The 22,269-nt window shown below is 37.2% G+C and overlaps 1 protein-coding gene across 6 annotated transcripts in view; it reads right to left on the bottom strand.

Moving 5' to 3' along the window:
* Sgms1 (sphingomyelin synthase 1) overlaps positions 1 to 22,269 on the bottom strand; it is a 279,814-nt gene that overhangs the window by 92,039 nt on the left and 165,506 nt on the right. The window contains exon 1 of one of the 6 annotated variants that reach the window (XM_013156810.3): positions 11,679 to 11,978. The exons of the other annotated variants lie outside the window; for them this stretch is intronic. The gene's annotated coding sequence lies outside the window, so the exon portion shown is untranslated. Of the gene's footprint in view, positions 1 to 11,678; positions 11,979 to 22,269 lie in introns of those variants that run through there. 6 annotated transcript variants of the gene reach the window in all.

Genomic DNA, 22,269 nt, shown 5'->3' with positions numbered 1-22,269 from the left:
ATGGGAAAGGTTTCTAAAATATATAGGGAGAGTAGAAAAATATAGATACACTATATAATTTAACTTTGTATTAAAATTGTAAAATAGCCAGATAGATACAGTAATATGCTAAGAATACCTGTCCCCCTCAAGAAATCAGAAAAAGAAATGTAATCATAGTTACTTTTTTTTTTTTGTCTTTTTCCTTTTTATCAGTACCAGGGATCAAATTCACGACTGCCTGCTTGCAAGGCAAGTGCTTATGCCACCATAGTTACATAAAGAGAGTATTTATACTTTTTTCCCTTAACTTCTGATATTATCTGTATAGTAACCACATACACATACTACTTTTATTTATTTTTGATGTTATCAAGGATACTATCTATCATGTCATGGATTCTCTCAACTTGGGTTCAAGGACAAGGTTGAGTATTTCTCCTTTTCTAAGGTTTTAAACAAAACACATTACATATTATGCATTCACAATATTAGGAATTATAAGCCACAAAGAAATCTAAAAGTTCAAAGTTGTGGAATGTGGAAAACAACCTGGACTAAAACAATCTTTGAAAGCTCATCTGGAAAAACTATCATGTCAAGTCACAAGGAAGTAGGAAAGAAATATACTCATGAAATGAATTTAAAATGTATCTTGTACAAATAAAACCATAAACACAGAATGTATTATGAAATACTTTAGCAAATGTTTATAATTCTAGAACTTAAATTCCCAAGTTCAATTATTTCTCATGGAATTATAACTCTAAATTGTGCTATATACCTTCATAGAAATTAAACAAGAAGACTAGAAAAATCATGTAGCTGCATAGCCTTCAAAAATGCGGCTTCAATTCTTTATGGTTTTGGAGGAAAACAATAAAAAATAACAAATGTAATCCTCAGGAGTTCCTTAATAATGAATCTTTGAACTGATAATGGGTAATGAAATGATAAAATAATAGTAGAATGAGGAAAACGATGAAATATCACTGGAGGCAACACACACACATACACACAAAGAGTGTGCAACTGCCTGGTTGAACAAAGGAAAAAATCAAATTTCTAGCCAGACAGTAGTAGACTCTAATCTCAGTACTCTTGTGAGGCTGAGGCAGGAGGACTGCAAATTCAGCCTAAGTAATTTAACAACTTGTCAAGACCCTGTTTCAAAATCAAAAAAGCAATGGGGATATAGGTCGATGACAAGGCCCCAGATTAATCTCCAGTGCCACCCAAAAAGAAGGAATAATACAAGGGAGGGGGCAAGGGAGAGAAACAACCATGAGCAAGAGGAATACAAAGCTCTTAGATCTTTGTCTCCCTACATTAGTTATCAATGTCTTATCTCTTAGATTCAAATTCCTGGGTCCAAAAATACAATAAAATAAAATGTAAAAAAACTATCAAAACTGGACATGCCTATAATGGAAGTATATGCCTATAATTCCTATAATCCCAGCACGTAGGAAGTAAGAGGATCGGCTGAGTTTGAACCATCCTAGGTCACATGCTGAGTGTTCAAGGCCAGCTTGAATTGCAGTGAGAGCCTGTATCAAACAAAACGAAACAAAACAAAACAAACAGAACAAAACAAAACATCAATCTAGGTCCCTTAGCTATTTTTCATTTTCTGGCTGACATGCTGTCTTCAAGTTTTGTCAGCAGCAGATGACTAGGGTGACACTCTAGGAGAAAGGAGCCCTGCTCTCTGGTTTCAGTGCCATGAGCCAGTGGACTTCTGCCTGTGTGGCTTCTGCAGCACTGGTCTCCAACAGTTCGGTACTAGAGTGCTTCCAGATAGATAGCCCTCTCTAATGGCGTTCCCTGGACTCAAAGGCTGGATATTTTCATCAGTCCTAAAAGGTGGGTTGGTAACAAGTTCTGATGGTATAATTTCTGCATCCAGTGAGTCATGACACTGTCCTCTTCAAAAAGGTGTGAACCAAGAGCTACATCTCAGCTGGGAGACAGAAGAGGAGGTGAGGCATAGTCTCCTCCTTGGTTAGTGCCCAGGGTACAGACAGCACTCCCTATGTCAGCTATTTCTCTATCCTGAAGGGTTCTGTTTACTTCATATCAGACAATTTATCATTGTTCTAGCACTTGTATTAGCTCAAAATTTTTACTGTTAAGCTTTCCCTGTGTGGATGCTGCCTTTTTTTTTTTTTTTTTTTTTTTGGTAAAACAAAGTCTTGCTATGTAATTTGGGCTGGCATCAAACTCAGCGATCCTCCCATCCTGCCTCAGCCTCCTTGGCGCTAGGATTACAGGCCTGTGCCACTGGCCCTGCCTCTCAACTGAAGGTTACACTCACTTGACCTGCCGGCATTATGGAGGGAGATCATCCTGGAAAAGTATGCATGTAAAATAAAGATGAAGCCTGGCTACATGGATTTAAATGCATCCATCCACTTATGAAAATAAGAGTGAATAAGTCTTGATTTTGCAAACCTGAAGAAATGGAGAAGCCCCTAAGGACATTTCTCACCTTACTCTGCAGACACCTCTGGATATATATTCATTGTGGCTTTCTCTTTTATCTACTCTGCTCTTCTATAAGCCCCTGAGCTCCAAGAACAACCTTCTTTGTAAGTCCCTCCAGCCTGGAGCTGGTAGCAAATTCTCAGGTTACTAATTTCCTATCATCTTCAATCTTGTTTGGCTTTCTGCCACTCCATCACCTGGGGAAATAACTTTACTACATTCCCTCTGGTGCAATTAAAAATGCCCTCCCCCACCCCTGCCGCCCCACTAGCCAGTTACAACGGAATAGGTGAATACACATCCACCTCACTTTGTTAGAAGCCATCGCTCAAGGCTATGAGGTGAAGAGTCATATAAACTTTGGAAAACCTAAACTAATATGCCTTCTTTGGTCTCGAAGAGCCAGAGTTAAACCTTGAAGTATTTTTAATTTATATGAAAATTCTTTGAAAATGAATCCAATGCTTTGATACCTATTTTCTTTAAGGCTGAACTTTTAGCTGAATCACCTTCCTCAAATTTTTAATCTATATATGGAAAAAATTAAAAGGAAGCTCCTTTATTTGACCAGAGTATAGCACAATGCTAATGCTGTTCAACAGAACTGTCTGACATTACAGAAATGTTATGCACATAAGGTTACTGAACACTTGAAATGTGGTTAGTGCAACCAAAAAATGGGATTTTTAATGAATTTAAGTATCTGCCTGTGGCCATATATTGGTCAGCAAAGGGTCAGCATGTGGTCACTGGTATTAAGGACAGGGATTTCCATTTTGGTGGTATTCCTGTGTGTTTTTTCAGCAGTCGGTGGACATAGGGACAAGCAATATATAAGTATTTTTTATTCATTTTGTTCACAATTTTAAAATATTGCAACTTCTATCCTGACCCCATCTGCCTACAACATGAGTACACAGCTCATTCAGATTATAACCCAGTTAACAAATTCTTAGAAAAATAAAACTCTAAGAATCTGAACCAATTGTAGCTTCAGAATGCAAGGAGTTGAAGGAAATTTTGATGGCCTTAGAGGAAAAGTTAGAGGAGATAGATGCTGATTTAAGAAAGAGGTGATGTTAGAATGCTACCTTAGTTTTTCCTTGTCTTCAACCTACAGGGAATAAGCCGGGCCCCACTGAAACATCTTAATCCATTCCTCATTCTTTTCTCAAGAAGATTTCTCTAGAATCTTACTTGAAATTATAAGTTTCATAGGATAAATCTCCCTCTATTCTGGTACTGCTGAAGCTGTAAAAAACACTTCCTTTGAACAGCACTGCTAGTGATTAGTTTTTGGGTTAGAAATATTTGATTTCACATCTCAGAAATTTATTTGGACACAATCAAAGTAAATGACAACAGGTTCCCAATTCTAAGAATTCTGCCACTAAACGTAAATGTTAAAAATTTAAAGAGGAAATTCTCCCAGGCTCCTCAACTGAAACTTACCAAATTGATAAAAAGCTTAAAAATCATTTATAATCAACTTCAGAAGACCGTTTCTGTGTCAGTATAAATAAAATACTTTATATAAGAATAAACTGTTAAAATGCCACAGCTTCTGGGATCAAAAAGCCCAGGACACTATACATAATCCATTATCCTAAGTATCAAATAAAATCATACTTCATAAAACTATATGAGTTTAAGCAAAACAAAAACTACACTGAAAAATTCTGCAAAATTTTGTCTATGAATTCTTTCAATGAGACATTTATGTAGTTGTTTGGTAATCTGTGCAATTTAAATGAGGACATGCAATTTAAATTAGGACATGCTAATTAGCTAAATAGGAATCAGCTAGTTTTAACTTAAAATTATAAGTATAACAATATGCTCTGGAATTTCCTATATTCACGTTTACATGAATTACTCACAGAATGAATTCCAGAATTCATTTCCAGAATGAATAAGCATTCAGTGACATTAATTTTTCATCTCAACGTTTTCTTATAATTGCAATAATAACAATAATCATAGCATTACAATGAGCATCACATTCTTCTGTTGTAAGTCAAATGGAAAAGGACTTCACAGTGCAGACAAGTAACCCCCTGGAAGCCAGCTGGTCCTTGGACTCAATATCACCTTGAGGACTCACCACAGTCTAAAGTGGCTCTTCATCTTGCAAACTGAAACATATGATGAACATGAACAGGTAAGTGTTTATGCTAACCATATTGAAAATGACTCTAAAGAAAAATGCCAAATGAGTATCTTATTGTGAGAAATATAAACTGCAACGTAGACTAGGTGCCATCTGCTGATCAGTGCCCCTCCTAAGAATGTAAGCACATGAGATGAAATTTAATCAGAAGAGGCAGTGTATGCTAAGACACATGCTGCCCTAAAAGCCATCTAATCTGTTTACTTTGTGTGTCCTTGTTGTAATGCATTCATTTACAGAGTTGTTCTAGTTTCTTTTGGAGTCTGATCTTCTTTTCCAAAGTCAAAAGAAAAAAAGGGATTTGCCTGTTGGCCCTCATGGATAACATACACATCGTAACTGTGGTAGGAAACAATCATTTCACAGTGAAAAGAAGGCTTTAGGAGTTTCAGTGAAGAGACGGGAAGTAGCGAGGGAGAGAGGGGAATGAAGGGGAAAGAAAGAAGGAAAGAACAAGAAAGAAAAGGGACTATATTCACACCCCATTCTTAAAGAATTCATAAAATTCTAAGCTTCAACTTTTCAAAAATTGCAAACAAGTAATGAGCTACATTATTTTACATCACTTAAATGTCTCTTGCTTTTATTTCTACAATGTGTTGGGCCTTTCAAAGTGAGACCTTCACTTCCAAATGCAAAGAAATCTAGTTTAAATCTGTTGAGCCAGCACTCTAGAAGTTGAGATTTTGGTACCAAATACCCCAGAAACTGATGCACAAGAGCCTTGCAAATTCATGAGCAGCCTTCAAACACTTTCAGCAGAGCAAATAATATAGGCATATCCATATCTGAGAAACTAAAGTGACAGAATGCTGCCAAAGTGAAGAAATTATCTAACAGGTCTCAAGACATGTTCATAGGCACCATCTCAAACTATAATTTGGCTACTATTTCTTTTAGTTTATTATTAACCTGACTTTCAACTTGGCTTGAATATCAAACACTTGGCTTCTGATCCCACAGAGGTATGCAATTTTGTGTGACCAGTTCAGGATCCTCTGTTAGCATCACTAAGTGTTTTGTAAATAATGCTTACCTAGCAAGTCTGGGTTATCTTGAGGTCATGAAAGGTAGAATACCAACACCTATTTTGTGACCATCAGAGAATTCAGTGGGCTGGAAGGTTAACTTAATGAAAGTCTACATGGAATGGCAGGATTCAGTCTGTGTTATAAATTTCACAAAGTATGTTTTGATCTCCAACTCGTTCCCATTCTGAATGCCACTTTCGCTGTGGCCACTGTCTTGTCCCTTGCTACCATCACTCTAGGATGGGAAGCTAGTCATGAATTTACACCACTGCTCTGAGAGGACAGATTTTCCGATGTGACTGAATGCTAACACTGCTCCGTTTATGGTTTCAAGTCACATGTTTACGATAAGTTACTTACAAATGCAGTAAGCACGGTCAGAAATAAAATTAACAGCATGCTTATTTTTAAAAATCACTATCTCACTTCAACTCTCCAACCTGAATAGATTCTTTTCCCAAACCATGTAACTTTTCATTACTGGGCATCTTTCTTATAATCATTTTCCTGGAAAGTTAATGGAACTGTAAAATATTTGCCTTTACAAGGTAGACAACAGATAGACTGTGAACACTTTCATGGAGCTGACTCTTCAACCTCCATCTCACACACACAAAACACATGGAAGTCAAATATATACGGTGGAGCCTGGTGTAATGTGTGCATGTCTGTAATCCCAGCATTCAGGAGGCTGAGGCAGGATGATCACTCCAAGTTCGAGGTCAGCCTGCACTACATGATGAATTCAAGCTGAATTACACAGTGAGACCTTGTCTCAAAATACCAAATAAAGTAAAATAAAATAAAACAAAAACCCAAAACCAAAATATACATACACTACCAAATGCTCTTGTGGATAAATTACCTGATGCTATACACTGCTGGGGTAGTGGGGGTCATGAATGTCTCCAGATGCTTACTTCCTTTGCTGACATACAAGTGGAGATAGCAGATGAGTGATAGTGTGAAACTTGGCTTTAGTTGAGAGAGGGGTAGCTAACAAGGTACACGAAGTCACTGAGATGACAAAACTGACACATTTGTCTATACAATGGCTGGATGGACACTTGAAAATGTATCAAGAAACCATAACATCAAAAATAGAATGAAAAAAATCAACACTGCTTACAGATAAACATGACAAGCTTTTATGATAGAGCAATTCCCAAGCACAAAAGTTACCTTCTCAGTAAATTCCAGACTAACAAACACAGATGACTCCTGTTTCATACGCAGTTTTATCCCTCCTAAGTACACCTTTCCTTAGTGCTTACCTTGTGCTTTCTTTCTCTGGCAAAGCATTATCTCCCAAATATTTACTTTCTAAGATTATATTCCCTTCTAAAGACAAGAAAGATCTGAAGATATTCACAATTTTTTATCTTATAAGTATTAAAAGTCTGATTTCCTAACCCATCCTCTTTCTAAATTTTGTTATAATACGCACCATTTAATTTATCTCTTGAAATGTTGTCTAAAAAACAATAGTTATCACTGCAGAGCCCAAAGGCTATGCTACATAATTCATATACATTATTTTATTTATTCCCTTAAACTCTTTGAAATAGAATTTTGGTATTCACAGGTTAAGAAAATTTGCCTCAAATTGCATAGCAAGTTAAACTGAGGGCCAGAATGAAGCACAGGTTTATCTGCCTCCCAAAACCACTGTATTCCTCCAAGAAACAGGGCAAATGACATTTTTCCATGTTACCTATGATCAAATGTATATGCTGCATACACCTGCAGATTTTAGAATAAATTATAACTCAAAAGCCCTTTGACAAATATACTCATAATTATTTGGTGATATTGGAAAAGCAAAGTATTTAAATTTCACAAATACACACATAAATTAATAAGTGACTATTCTTCAATCTGAGCACCGATGGTAAGTTTTGAGAGGATAATTCTTTGCTGTGGGGGCTCCCCGTGCATTACAGCATATGCAGCAGCAGCCTTTGTATCCACTCACTAAATGCCAGTGACCATACACCTCCCACATCCCATTATGATAACCAAAAATGTGTTCAGAGCCAAGCATATCTGTAATCCTAATATTTTGGAAGGCTAAGACAAGAGGATCCCAAATTCAAGTCCTGCCTAGGCAATTTAGTGAGACGTTGTCTCTAAACAAAACAGCGCCAGGGAGTAGCAGACTAAAGGCCCTGGGTTCAGTCCTCAGTACCAGAAAAACAAAATGTGTCCCAATATTGTCAAATGTTCTCCTAGAGAGTCAAATGAAATTCTGTGGAGAACCACTGAGCTAGGCTAATTGTCCAGGATTACTGGAGTAAAAAACTATACTGATTTCAGAAACAAGTTCTCATAAACCCTGGCTCAGTGGAGATTTCTTACACCAACCTATAGCTCTTAAAGAGAAATCACTTGTTAAATTGGATAATAGGTATACAACTTTGGATCTGATCACCTTTATTTTGCTGCATTGTAGTACTAATCAAGTGCTATACTATCTCAGTTTTTATACTAATTGCCCAGTGTCCTCGAAGCACTATTCAGTTTCTAGGGTTATCTCCAAAAACTCATTATCCAACTCTGAACATGAGTTTAAACATGAACCCAGAAACGTGCACAGAGCTACCTCAAGGATTACTAGTTAAAAGTGGTAAAAATCATGGCACTAACAAAATATTAAGAGCTAAGATTTACAGTTTATTATTAGATTCTATCCTATGTACTTCATGGGGACTATCTAATTTAATCCTTTAATATCTTTAATAGCCCTGTGATAGGTATTCTTATCTGTATCTTATGAAGGAAGAAACTAAGGCACACAGACCTTTAAACTTATCCATGGTCTGGCTCCAGAATCTCTATTCTTAACCACTATACCTACAGTGTTTCAGAGAACAGTGGGAATATCACCTCCTTGGTTTTAAGTTCTCCACCCCTACACTACACTTTTTCCACAGCTGCTGTAAGTATCCTCAGCAAAAAGCATTACCAGTACATGCTCAACAGTACCACTCTACTGATCAGCCTTCTTTGGCTACAAAACACAGACACACTTGTCTATAGTGTGGCCCAACCTATGTCTTCTATCTTAAAGAACACAAATAACACTTTTTAAATGTCTCAATGAAGCTGATGCTGACATCCTTGCCCCATAACTCTATGAAGAAACAAAGGAGGTTAACTGATGCAAATATATGTAAGATAATGATCTTCAGTCCTTTTTTTCTTAAGTGATCCTGAGTCATCTTCTCAAAAATGCATTTCACAATTTTGTTACACAATAGCATAAGCTAAAAAACAATAGTTTCTAAGACTGAACTCTCCCTGCTTTTCAAAGTCAAATCTGCCAGCATGCTTCTCCTTCTCCATGATTTTTACAAAACCACTCTCCAGTGGCTTTAATGTCACACTGGCATGTTTTTAGAATATGTTCAAGAACTCAAACCACTTAAGGCCCCTAGGATTTAGAGATTTAAGGAGATAGCCAAGGTATCCTTAGTTGGCCTCAGATGGTGAGTGAGTATTCTGTGTCAAATACTATAGATGATGAGGGTAAGGTGGTGGGAAGGGTATATGAGTAATACCCAGTCCTGGAACAAATGCTGTTCATGGTCTATGAATGTGGCACAGTTCCATTATATCATGACATGCTAACACGTGCCCCAGCAAATGGATTCTCAGAACTAGCGGCCTCTAATGAGAGATACCTCTCTCTACCTGCTTTAAATAAATCCATTTTTAAGTGCTTATCGGGTATGTCCTTCGTGATTTCACCATTCTTAAACAGGCTTAACACTAACTTAAGTGCTAACAAATTTAATTAATTTCATCTAGCACATAAAATAACGTAGGTGTGCCCTCACACACAAAAATATTTGATCGCTACAAATCCAGAGATCTAGCTCTTAGTTTTATAGAGAAAGCCTAATCTGTACTCTGTGAGAAGCAAAAAGAATACAGTTAGAACTACAAGAGCTTCAAAAAAAAAAAAGGTAGCAGGAAGTCAACAAAGATCAGCAACTCTAGAGGAGCCATAAGAGATGGGTCTGCTCAGTTAATATTTGCAAATCACAAGCTACTAAAGTAAATATAACATTCCTTGAACTTTGATATTTTGGTGCTGGGACAATAATGACTTTTTAATTCATTTAAAAATCAGTTTTGAACCAGGAATCTCCTTTGGCTCATTTCACATAGAAAAGTCAACACTACTTTAGGAGCAATTGGAGCTATAGAAGAAAACTAACAAACCTTAAATGATAACTTCTAAATAAACTAGCTATGAAATTGGACGATTATGCAAACTTGCTGAGGTAATTTCTTCAATATTAACACCTCTGGTTGTTAGCACTAATATGAGAATTAAATGAAGTAATGAATATAGACTATCTCAGCACCTGAAAAAAAGTTAAATGTTCAGTTTTGTTACAATTAGTAGATGACCCGTGGACCTCTAGACCTTTTTTCTCCAAACATCACAGGCCACCTTTCACAGTAGTGCATGCCTGTAATCCCACCACACTGGGAGACTGAGGCAAGACAATTCCAAATTCAAAGCTGGGCAGCATAGGGGAAGACTTTGTCTCTAAATCAAAAGGGCTAAGAATGAAGCTCAGTATGATGGTCCTAATCTCAATCTCTGGTACTGAAAAAAGAGAAGGATTACACATTGCTACCTTTCACAAGGGCACTTGATCAGTTAAACACAAAGCAACTTCGATTTAACAATTAGCCAAGGAGGCCCAGGGATATAGCTCAGTGGCACAGAGCCTGCCTGACAAGCACAAGGTCCTGAGTTGGATTTGCAGATACCAAAAAAAAAAAAAAAAAAAAAAACCAACCCAACAACAATTAGCCAAAGAGCCCAAAAACAGAATTTTGGAACATCACAAGGGTAACTAAAGTTTCCAACAATTTTAAATATTACATTTGGAAGTGATTTCTTCTTAGAGAAATTTCCTTCACAGAACTAAAAAAAGTTGCAAAGAATTTTCTCAATTTCGCTCTCTCCTGTCTACTAATAGCATCAGTCTCTATCTTCATAAATGCCAAGTGTAAGATTTATAACTTAATTCATAACAATAATTCATTTAAAAAATTTTACATTATTCTCTGTCACTGGGACATCTTCAGTCTGATTTCTTACCATGTAGTGTTTCTAACCACCACAAAGTCTTTGTTGTGTATGTCCTTAGTAATCACAAGACTGTATTTTTCCTTCTCCACCTCTAGCAATAAATTACCTGGGTGCTGTAGGATATAGCTGAGTGTGTACATGAGATCCACTGTCAAAAAATAAAAAATAATAACTGAACTAGATGAAAAATTGAGTAACTATAGTAACAACTATATAGAGCGAAAGCATTTTTTAAGGCAAATACTCTGCATTCTTTTCCAAGTATTTCTGCCAGTTCCACAAAAGCAATCACCTTAGCCACACTAAATACACAGCTCCCCCGTAAACACTCTCCACTCACTCCAAAACACCGGCAGCATGTGCTTCCTTCTGGAAACTTAGTACAGGGCTCACCCACCAGCCGCTTCCAAGGAGCCAAAGGAGTAAGATAAATGACATTTTCCTACAGAAGCTTAAGTTCGACAGAGTCAGTACTTTCCCAAAGCTTTAGGAACCAAGCTGTAAATATGATTCTGCTCTCTCATTAGAAAGCCTGAAGAAGCACAAACTGAAACTAACCTTCCTGATCCTTGGTTATCAGGAAGCAATATTTTAGGAGTTTTGCTGATTCCATCAAGGTATATCCTGCCCCATTCTTTTAGCAACTGCACTGAGGTGTAACCAGCTACTGCTATATTAGCATTAAATGGGATCCGGTAAAATCTAAGGTTTCTTTCACTTCTCCGTGATAGATGGAAGCTGCACGGATTGCCATACTGGGGGTGTTTTCGGGAAGACACGAATGTCCGGTTTCTTCCCTTCCTTTAATTAGGTTCCACAATCTGCCGGTGGTCTAACTAATGCCTATCCTGGAGAGCATTCTAAGGAACCACAAAATCGCTGAAAGAGCAACACTTACAGTCTTCCTTCCTGAAGGAAGCTTCCGTGAAAATTTCCAGGAGCGCCAAGTTTGCGCGCTGCTCAGGCGCGCTCGGGGTGTGTGCTCCCCGCTCTAACGCAAGCAGACCGCCGAGCGCGGTTAGGAGAGTGGGTCCAGGCTGTCTCTCTCCCAGCCTGCTGGGATCCCTCACAAGGACCGCGGCGCTTCTGGCAGACTAGCAAATCCGCTTTTGGAAGGCAGTTGCAAATCGGACGCCAAACCCCAGCTCAGAGGTTCCAGCATTGAGGCGGGTGTGGCTGACAGCAGAGGGTTTTTGGAATGCTGGGGTGTGGCCCTCTGCCAAGGCAAAAAAGAAATGAGTCAGCCTGTCCATCCTAACCAATAAGCATGTTCACTGTTTGCGAAGGCGGAACTTTTCTTTCTTCATTTATTCCAAATCTAAAGATTTCTCACGGCTTTTTCTTTACTTCTTTTAACTTCAGCACAACTTCTAGAAAGTGGGAGGCTGCCCTTAAAAAAAAATCTTAGGGAACAAAGATTAATCTAATGATAGGTCCTTGCGTTTGCATGGCTAAAAGTTTTCGAATGCAAAGAGGATCGGATCTGACCTATAGCACTGTATGAGCACTCTGGGCAATTGAATTATCTGCAGTAAAGAAGATAACATGCCCACAGGAGTTTTCAAGAGACATTACATGTAGTAATACTATACATGCAAAACATTTTGCTCTGTACTTGACAGAGTAGCCACTTAAAAAATGCTTCGTCTCTGAGTCTTGAATCAGAAACTCCAAGACAAAATATTCCATACTTGTTTAAATTCTTTTTAATGGTAAATTACTCCTAAGAATTTTAGGAAAACAGTTCTTTTGTATTGCTTGGCCTGAGTCCCTTGTTTAAGAAGTGAAAAACTTACAACTTTTGATTTAGGAGTCCTCAATTTAGTGTTACTATTATACTATTAGTAGTAAAAAGGAGGAGGAGGAGGAGGAGGTGGAAGAGGAAGAAGAGGGGTAGAAAGGAGGAGGAGAAAAACTATGTTGGGGTAATTTAACTTGGGTTAGGGTTTTTATTAGTTTTTTTATTAGTTTCTATTTTTGTTTTTTATTAGTTTCTATTTTTGCTTTTTGTTTTTTATCTGTGGTACTGTGGACTGAACCCAGGACCACAGTACTAAGCTACACCCCCACCTCCTTTTCAAATTTTGAGACAGAGTCTTGCTAAATTACTGAATTGCATAGGCTGGGTTTGAATTTGCAGTCCTCCTGCTTCAACTTCCCAGAGTGCTGGGATTACAGGTGTGTACCACACCTGGCTTAGGCCATAATTAAATCAGTGTTTTTAAAAGGAGAGTAAGTTGACCCAGTCTCAAAATTAAAAAGGGAGATGGAGATATACCACAGTCTAGTGTGAAGGCCCTGGGTTCAATCCCTAATTTTAAAAAAAAAGTAATTTTGGAAATACTCTTGCTAGGTCACTGTATCTTAAACATTATTTTGGAATAAAAATATTTAACAAACTTTAAATAGCTAGGAATTAACAAGTTACAGGAGACTGCAGAAATACTAATTTCTGAGTTCCTATTAAGATATAATGCCTACAGAGTGCTTGTAAAGGGAAACAAAACATTTTAAAGTCACAAATTAAACCTTCCTGGTTTTGGAGGCCACTTCTTGTTTAACTTCCTCATATTTGTTCAATGTCAGTCATCCCATAGGCAAAATTCTTCAAAATACTCTTTAGTCAAAGATATGATCTACAGTGAGATCAGAGGTTTTCCTAAAATGCTGTTTTTATTCCCAAAATAGGATGGAGGAAGTGGATGGAACCCTGACACTGGAGAAAAATTTCCCTTCCTAGTCCCATCTCTGCCAGTAAGTGACTAGATGAGAAAGATTTCTTTGAGGATCTCTTGAGTTCTTACATCTGGGAGTCCAAACTATGGTCAAAGGGGCAAAAGCAAGACAGCCAACACATGAAGCTGACCCTGTTTCCTCCAAGAAGATACTCCTTCATTTCTCTTGGCACTCATGTTATTCTAAGGGCAATCTTATTCTCCCAGGTACTTTAAGTTTGGAATCATCTGGGTTTCCCTCTCTCCTGACAGTTCACTATCAGAGGCTATAATATGAACGGTTCAATCACATCTGAACCATTTTTCCATTCCTGGTTCAGGCACTGATCCCCTCCCACCAGGGCACTGAGATTGATGGCAGGCTCCTCCTTCTGTGCCTCCCAAGGTATCATTGCCATCACATGATGAATGTCACTAAGTTCAGCAAGCCATTATGTCATAAGCCTTTCCTCTTCCATTAAACAGTTGTAATTTTATAGTAGAGATCAAAGGAAAACAATTTATATTATAAGCAACTTTCCTCAAATATTCATGTTCATTAATGTATACTTTTAAGAGTGGTGGTTATTTACAAAACTTGCAATTAAATATACTGGGTGAACTGGTAATGTGTGGCTGTTATAATATTAGCTCTTATATATGAGAAAAGTACATAAAACCTATGTGTATATGAATAAATCAATTTCATAAAGTTCTGGGCTAAAAAGTACAATTGTGTTGGTGTGTGTGAGGGACATACATAAATACAGTATTTTGAAATATATGATGGAGGGAAAGCCAACATGTACAGGAAGGAAAGATGATCTAGGTAATTTATTTCTACTGTTTGGCACTTATTCAGGCTTTAAATTCAGAACAGTTGTTCCATCCAGGAAGAAGGAAGGCTTCAGAAACATAATCAGGTGCAAACACATCTCAGAATACTTAATAGGCCTGATGTGATTTACACCAGCAAGCCCAGAACTCTGGAATGCTGAAGCAGCAGGATCTCAAGTTCTAGCCCTACCTGGGCAACTTGGTGGCCTCCAAACAACAACAACTATATGTATGTGTGTGTGTGTGTGTGTGTGTATATATATATATGGAGAGAGAGAGAGAGAGAGAGAGAGAGAGAGAGAGAGAGAGAGAGAGAGGCTGTGGATGTACCTCAGTGCAAAGGTCCTGGGTTCAATCCTCCAGTACCTCACAAAAAAAAAGTTTTCCACAATACTTATGTTTTGACCCAAAAAGTGTAATTGTTATTGTAAAAAAGAGAAGAAAGGAAGGTGGACTAAGGGATATAACCTCAGGTATGTTTGAGTGTGTACGATGGAAAACTGTATTACTGAGCTTTTGTTGATCACTGAACGGAACTGTCTCCAATATCACTGTATGAATGTCCACTTTATATGCTTTAACTTTATAATTTGGACAACTGTTTCTAGGAAGACAATATGTAACCTATTAACTACTGTATATTAGTTATTATATTAGTATTATATAGTATATTAGTAATTACTGTAACTTACTGTATATTTTTTTCTTAAAATTCTGTATTACTTGTACCCTTTTACTACTTTGTTTTTTTATGTCCTTTCTTTTTTCTCTTTTAAAAAAAAAAAAAACTTGTGTTTTGGAAACAAGAAGAACACATTACCAATGTGATAAAAAAACAACCTCACAAGAGAAAAGAGGTTAATTGTTTCTAGAGTGACTATGCTGCATAAAGTTAAACTGCAATGGACAAGGATTCTCAAGAGTTATGGGACAGGGCAGAGGCCCACAGGCCCAGAGCTGTAATCTTCACTCATTTACAAGCTGGCTTTCATCCCATCCCACTACTCTGGTCTTAAAAGCTTCAGCCAAGGAACCGACTATGCTACTCATGAGCATTTTCACCTCCCCACCTAGGCCAGCACCATGCCCTCTGTGATGACCTCGCACTCTTTACTACTTATCCCACTCTGGAGCTCAACACCTCCTTCTTCTACATATTCTCACTGGCCCAAGCCCTGGGTACTCTAATCTCTTCCAAGTGCCTACTTACCTTATTCTTTATACTTCCATTTCACAACCAACATGAAGTGTCTCAATACCTTCTTTCTCAGATCCCTGACCGTTCTCTCTCTCACCAGATAACAAGAATCCATGTCAGGCAAAGAGTGTGATTCAGAGGCCTTGTATCCACATGGTCTTAGCACAGTCTGAATACTCGTTGTTGATCTAATGATGTTTAAGTTACGTAACAGCCATAATGGAGAAAGAAAAACTTTCCTGACCCAAGAATAAACAAATATTACACTTGTCCAAACCAGATGGCAAGCAGCAGATGCGTTTCTTTGCTCTGCATGACATGTTCCAACCATACAGGGTATTATTGAGAAGCCAAATCCAATGCTTCCTAACAGGAAGGATAGTTTAAAGAATAATGTTATCACATCGAATCTCATTTCCTCAAGTACAACGGAATGAGGAGAATGGAGACAATAAATCATTCTATACTATGTTCCTTTCAAATAAAGAACACATAATATGTATTTGACAATTTGTCAAAATACCAATTCCTCTTAATAATATGCAAGTACCTCTCCCACCATGTCACAAATATCTACCTGTTACAAATAAGTGGTTTTAATAATAAATTAGAAGTAGCAAAACAGTTCAAGATAACATAATTACTCGAACCATCAAAGATACATTCATTTAAATGAGTTCCAGTCAAAAGTAATACTTTTTTTTTTTTTTTTTTTTTTGGTACCAGAGATCAAACTCACAATCGTGTGCTTACAAGGCACTTAGGCCACTGAGCTAAATCTCTGGTCCCAGAAGTAATATTTTTGCATTACAGCAAGCTCTCATACAGAAAGAGTCATTACTACACACACATACACACTCACTGGTATTCTTTGATTAGACATTTCTGCTTTAACTACAATTGGGAATAAACACTACCACTGTTCTCACAAAGCGGTCATAAATCAGCCATCCTATCATACATTCTTTATTATAGTTGCTTATGACAAGGCACTAATAAATATCCCAAGTATAAACAACCAAATGAAGTAGTCAGCATTCTTTTTTTTTTTTTTTTAAGCATTCTTCAATGTGTAGGTAACAAACAGTACTGACAAAAACAAGGATATAGTGACTCAAAATAACAGCAACAGTAAAGCCACACAGAGCTGAGCTGCTGTGTTTCTCAGCCCTCCTGTTGCTGGGACACAATACCCAACACCCACAATCTGAAGGAAGACAAGTTCAATTTTACTCACAGTTTTCAGTCCATGGTTAGCTAAGGCAGAAACATTATGGCAGAAGGGCACAGCAGACCAAAGCTGCTTAGTGCATGGTGGCCAGAAATCAGAGCGCGGAAACAGAACCAGAAAGGGACCTGGATATAGACGCCATGGTCATCCCTTTTTAGCCTTCCCAGGCACACCCTGAGCTGTACATTATTAACTCCCTATGCAGTTCCCAAGTCAATCAAGTTCAGCTTAACCATCACAGCTGGACTTTAGGATCAACTCAAATTGAACTCTGCCAGGACAAAATGGCATCTTTTCTCCTGTAAGCTGGCTCTGTCCTCCCTTTCTGAAGTCTGCCTTCTTCTACTTAACTCCCAGCTCTGATACTAAGAACTACTTTTCTTTTCATCATCTTATATATATTTTTAATTCTCAAGAAAGTGTCATACTAGTTAGTGTGGGGCCACATACTTGCAATAGTTGTTCTACTCTAGGATTGCCTAGTTGGACTGGTAGGAAAAGTAGTAAATGCCTCCCAAAATACGGGTTTGCTTCCCAGAAATGGGAATAAGGGCTCATTTTCCTATCTGTAAGATATCACTGCCTCCCAAGTAATTTCACTTTAATGTCTAACAGAAGAGATTATCCAAGCAGCTCTGGTAATAAATGACTTTCCAAAAGTTCACTTCCAGCTATAAAGTCAATGACCTCTTGCCTGCCACTTGGAGTGCACTTCACTGTAGACAGTATGTCCCTGGTGTAGAGGCTGGCTTCTCTCCCAGTCCTTAAAGTGCATTCATGAGTGATCTAAAATACAGTACTTCTAATACTGTGGTCAGAGTCCTTTCATAATATTGTTTCTAAAGGAAAATATATTTGAAATTCTACCAAGGACAAGAAAAAGAGGCTCAATTTAACTCATTTACTGAGTACGTAGTAATGAAGGTGGCTTCTATTTTATAGACATTAATTTATACTTCATTCACATACTGCACTACAAGATAGGTATTAATGACCACACTTCCCACGATGAAACAGGGAGTACATGTCCAAGCTCAAAGGCCAAGCCAAGTGAGACAGTTGGCTTTAAAACCATCAATGTCTTTTCTTGAACTTTTCAGTGCTCAAACATGAATGTAGCATGAACTGAGTTCAATAATTGAGGTATCACTGTAGCTGAATTCAATCTTAAAGAAAGGTAACAGCTGAATCATACATTATTTTCACTCAAAAACTGATCATCAGGCAGACCTCTATGAAGCCCTTGGCTGTAATCCATGGTTCAGAGCCAGAACTAGTCACTAAGAATAGTAAATTAAGTTGGATCCACTTGACATACATCAGATCGTTAGATAAGTGAGCTGAAATTATGAGAAGTCAACTCTAAATTATCCCAATTAAGGTATTAGTAAGCCAAGATGAACTGGTTGTCCTGTGGCAAAGCCTTAAACATACTAGACATCATAAAAAGAGAAATTAAAAGAACACTCCAATTAACAATAAAGAATTCTTATTTCATACATCCTGGAAAAGAGAATAACTTGAGGGGGGGAAATAAAGTAAACAGTCAATTGATGAAGACTTTAATTTGCTATGACTGTGTCGTAAATAATTTATATGATGGGAAACAAAACTTAACGTATCATCTGTGAAATTGAAGGTCTTATGTATGTCAAAGAAAAGGACAGACAGTAAACTAGCAAACAAGTCAGTGCACACTGTTTTGACTGAAAACTACAAATTGAGAACAGGAAAGTTTAACATGTAGTACAAATTAAATCATACAGTGAACACATGCAAAGGAAGAGGCAGAGACAAGCTATACCAACTAACAGAAAGCAATGACACTGGGAAACTGAACTGTGGGAAGGGAAAAGGAAGGGAGGAATAAATAAATAAATAACTGGGTCATTTTGGTCAACCCTAGATTCCTTTTATGAATTGGTCACTTCTGATGAAGGCTGGTACATTTAGTGCAGGAAAATCTGCAGTATAACACTATCTCTCAAGGAAGAAAGGAAGCGACCCTTACTACTCTGTGTGTGTGTGTGTGTGTGTGTGTGTGTGTGTGTGTGTGTGTGTGTATTCTGAAAGAGATAGGATGATGCCTACGGGGTACTTGAGTAGTTCAGGCTAAATTACAGTAAATTCCCAAATTACAAACAAGTTCTGTTTCAAGAGAATGTTCATTAAGTCGGATTCATTTGTAAGTCTGGCAAAGTCAGTCTTCTACAACTATAAAATGTAAAGCATTTAAAAAACTAAACATATGTACATATTAAAAACACTGTAAATAAAGTATTTTTACTTTTAAGTACAGTAAGCACACAGCAGCACAACTGTGATAATGTGCAGCAAACACATGAATTACTTCCATAATCTGTTCACATCTCTGAATGTTTGTAATGCAAGGTCCGTTGCTATTTGTGCAAAGTTAGAACTTGAATGTTCACAAACTGAGGACTTACTGTATACTGCCACCTTCCTATCTGCTTCCTTGTAGACTCTATGACTTCTTCATTCTGATGAAGAGAGGAGGAGCAAAAAGCAGAACCAAGCCATCCTACCAGGTTCTGTTCAGAAATGGCACAAACTATAATCATTTACATTTCACTTGCAAAATAAGTTTTATGGTCAAGCTAACCAGCCTTCAGCAGAGTGGGAGGAATAACAGTCCATATTTTGATAACAATGTAAGTTACCAAAAAGGAATAAGGTGTCTTGTTCTGAAAGGAGTCCCTCTATTCTATGGGACTTTATGCTCTTCTCTTAATTTTTTAGTTATTATCTCATTATATCCTGACAGCCATCCAAGTGAAGTCCCAGGACTTGCCCAAGACCCCATGGTCCCTGGACTAGACCTCCAAAGCTCTACCTTTCATTATCTTCAGCAAGTCAATCTTCAAGGCCTCTATCTCACCTAAAAAAAAATCAACTTAATAGGCTTTCTAGGGTTGTTGAGACATTATAGATAGAAGTATTATTATTAAATAATGGCACTTTCCTCTACTCACATCTTTCTCAAATTATCTTTATTTCTTCCCAAAGTAAGGAAAATCAAGAACAAATGAATATTAACAGCTGTTCATTTAAAGTACATTATAGGTTCCAGAATGGCTCCCGGTTAAGAACAAATGAAAGAGCTCAGGGCTCTGCATCAACTGCCCTCTTATCCTCCATCTCTTTATTTGCATGTGCCAAACTACAATTCTAGCCCTTTTGCCCAGACAAAAGGACAAGTGCGCCATGAAGGATACACAAAGGTATTCATCCTGGTGTACTTTATGAAAATGAAAAGCTAAAAATAACCAAAATGCCCAGTAATAGAGAACACTGCAAAGCACACCTGCACAGAAGGCTAATTAACAACAATAAAAAGAAGGTATATGTATCTTTATTGATGTGGTATTATTTCAATATATTGACAACTGAAGTAGATTAAAAAACAATAGTGAAAACTTGGTTGACCTTGGGTGGAAAACTATGTTTCTAATCTAGGCATAGAAAGAAGATGGCAGAATACAAAAACACAATGTCAATGGCTATCTCTCAATAATGATAATGTTGGTGTGTTTAATAATTTTCACATTTTCCAGCTGTTTCCAATTATCAGTGTTAACTTTTATAATTTAATAAAAGATATTAATCATTTAATATTCAAAATTCAAATATCCTCTGCTTCTGAAATTTTCCCTGACCCAGCTCACTTCCTTTGCTGCCCCCCCCCCGCCAGATAACCTGTCTCTCTCTCCTGTGCATTGCATACATCTTTCATAATATCTATCATATTCAGGTTGAACTTACACTTTCTTTTTCATACTTAATTACTGATTCCTAAAATGGAAACAACCTGTTGTATTTCTACTGTAATCCAACTCAAACTCATGACTCCTAAGTATCTATCAAACTGTTGAACTAGATCTGTATCTGTAATCTCAATATACTATAAGACTATAAAATGTGCACATTTGAAAAACTACACAACTCGCAGCTGTCTAGTCAGAAATTCACTTACACCTGCAATGTTCAAAAACAATGTAAGTTCATTCAGGAGAGACAGATGTTATATAAAAGAGAATATTTTAATCTATATAAAATTTCTCCACTGTTCATTACTACTTTGCTTTTAAAGTTACTAACGGCACCCTCAATCTGTCAAAGTCACAGGGTAATACTTCACAATCCAGGCTAGCCTCTCAGATTTTAAACATAATTACTTATGCATGAAATGTATAAGAATTAATTTTGCAATAATCCAATAATTGCCTGATTCAATGAGAACTATAAATATCTTTTGTTTTAAAAGGGAAGTGAAAATTTTAAGATTTTACAGACTAACTCAAGGAATAGACACAAATAAATGTTTTGAAATATTCAAAGCATTTTTTTAAAGTTTAATAAAGAAAGCAATTGTGAGAAGTAGTTGTGTGAGATTTAAAATAAAAACAACCATCACAACCTTAGCTATTTCTTAGCAATTTTAGGCTTCCAGTATTCTCCTCTAGGGAAAGTTAGAAAGGCTAAAGAAACTGCTTTTGTTTTTATAGTTAGTCTTTGTGTGCTGGGGACTGAACCCAGGTCTCAAGCAAACCAGTCAAGTGCAGCACCACTAAGTTACATCACCGGCTCCTTTTATGTTTTGAGACAGGATCTTGCTAAATTGCCCAAGTTGGCCCCTAAATTTCAATCCTCCAGCCTCAGCTTCCCAAATAACTAGGATTACAAGTGTCTTTGTGCACTGTGGGACTGCTAAGAAACTGCTTCTTAAAGAAACAATTAAATACCTAATCCAGTTTCTTTTTTCCTTTTCTCCATTTTACTTGCAAGATTTTAATCAAGCCAAACTGAACTTTAAGCTGCCCAGATTTTCTTTTATTTCTCTCTGGAGACAATTCACTTTACCTTAAAACTTAAATTTTTTAATCAAAAGCAAAACAGCATGCAGTAGCTTGTTTAGAAGGTAGCCTGGCTGCTCAAGCCTCCAACATCATCACATGAAAGAATTCAGATTTGAGGGAATATGGTGGAAGGGAGAGAAGAAAGTTCAAAGGTAGTTAGCAGTCTGACCCATCTCCAAATATTATCCCTTACCAGTCAGAAGGGCAAAGGATTCTAGGGCGTTAGAGAGTCAATAACTCAACAATGCCACATATACTCTTAGCCAAATAAATTTAAATTCTACAGTGGTCTTAGCATTTAGCTTTAGAATCAGAAGTCAAGAGAGTATGATAACCACATGTACTTGTATTACCATTATCATAATGAACCAAAGTCAAGCACATGTTAACTGTCATATAATTAACAAATATTGATGGAAGTTGGGAAAAGGCATAGAACTCAATTTTAATCATATTCATCAAGTTTGTATGTACCTCTAAAATGTACCCACAAAAGTTACCTGAGTGAGAAATAGGCCAAAAGGAACCACTGGGCCAAGAATATCTGTATTTCAGATGGGACATTACAAGTTTAGTTTAAATGTTGGATGTGGTATAAGGAATCATCTTTTAATTCTTCAAAGACGTTTGAT

This window comes from Cavia porcellus, unplaced genomic scaffold (assembly GCF_034190915.1).
Source record: "Cavia porcellus strain 051 isolate PalLab524CR breed Dunkin Hartley unplaced genomic scaffold, mCavPor4.1 scaffold_28, whole genome shotgun sequence".
Classification (NCBI taxonomy): domain Eukaryota; kingdom Metazoa; phylum Chordata; class Mammalia; order Rodentia; family Caviidae; genus Cavia; species Cavia porcellus.
The sequence above is the reverse complement of the archived record's forward strand: the minus strand, read 5'-3'. Positions and strand labels throughout refer to the sequence as shown.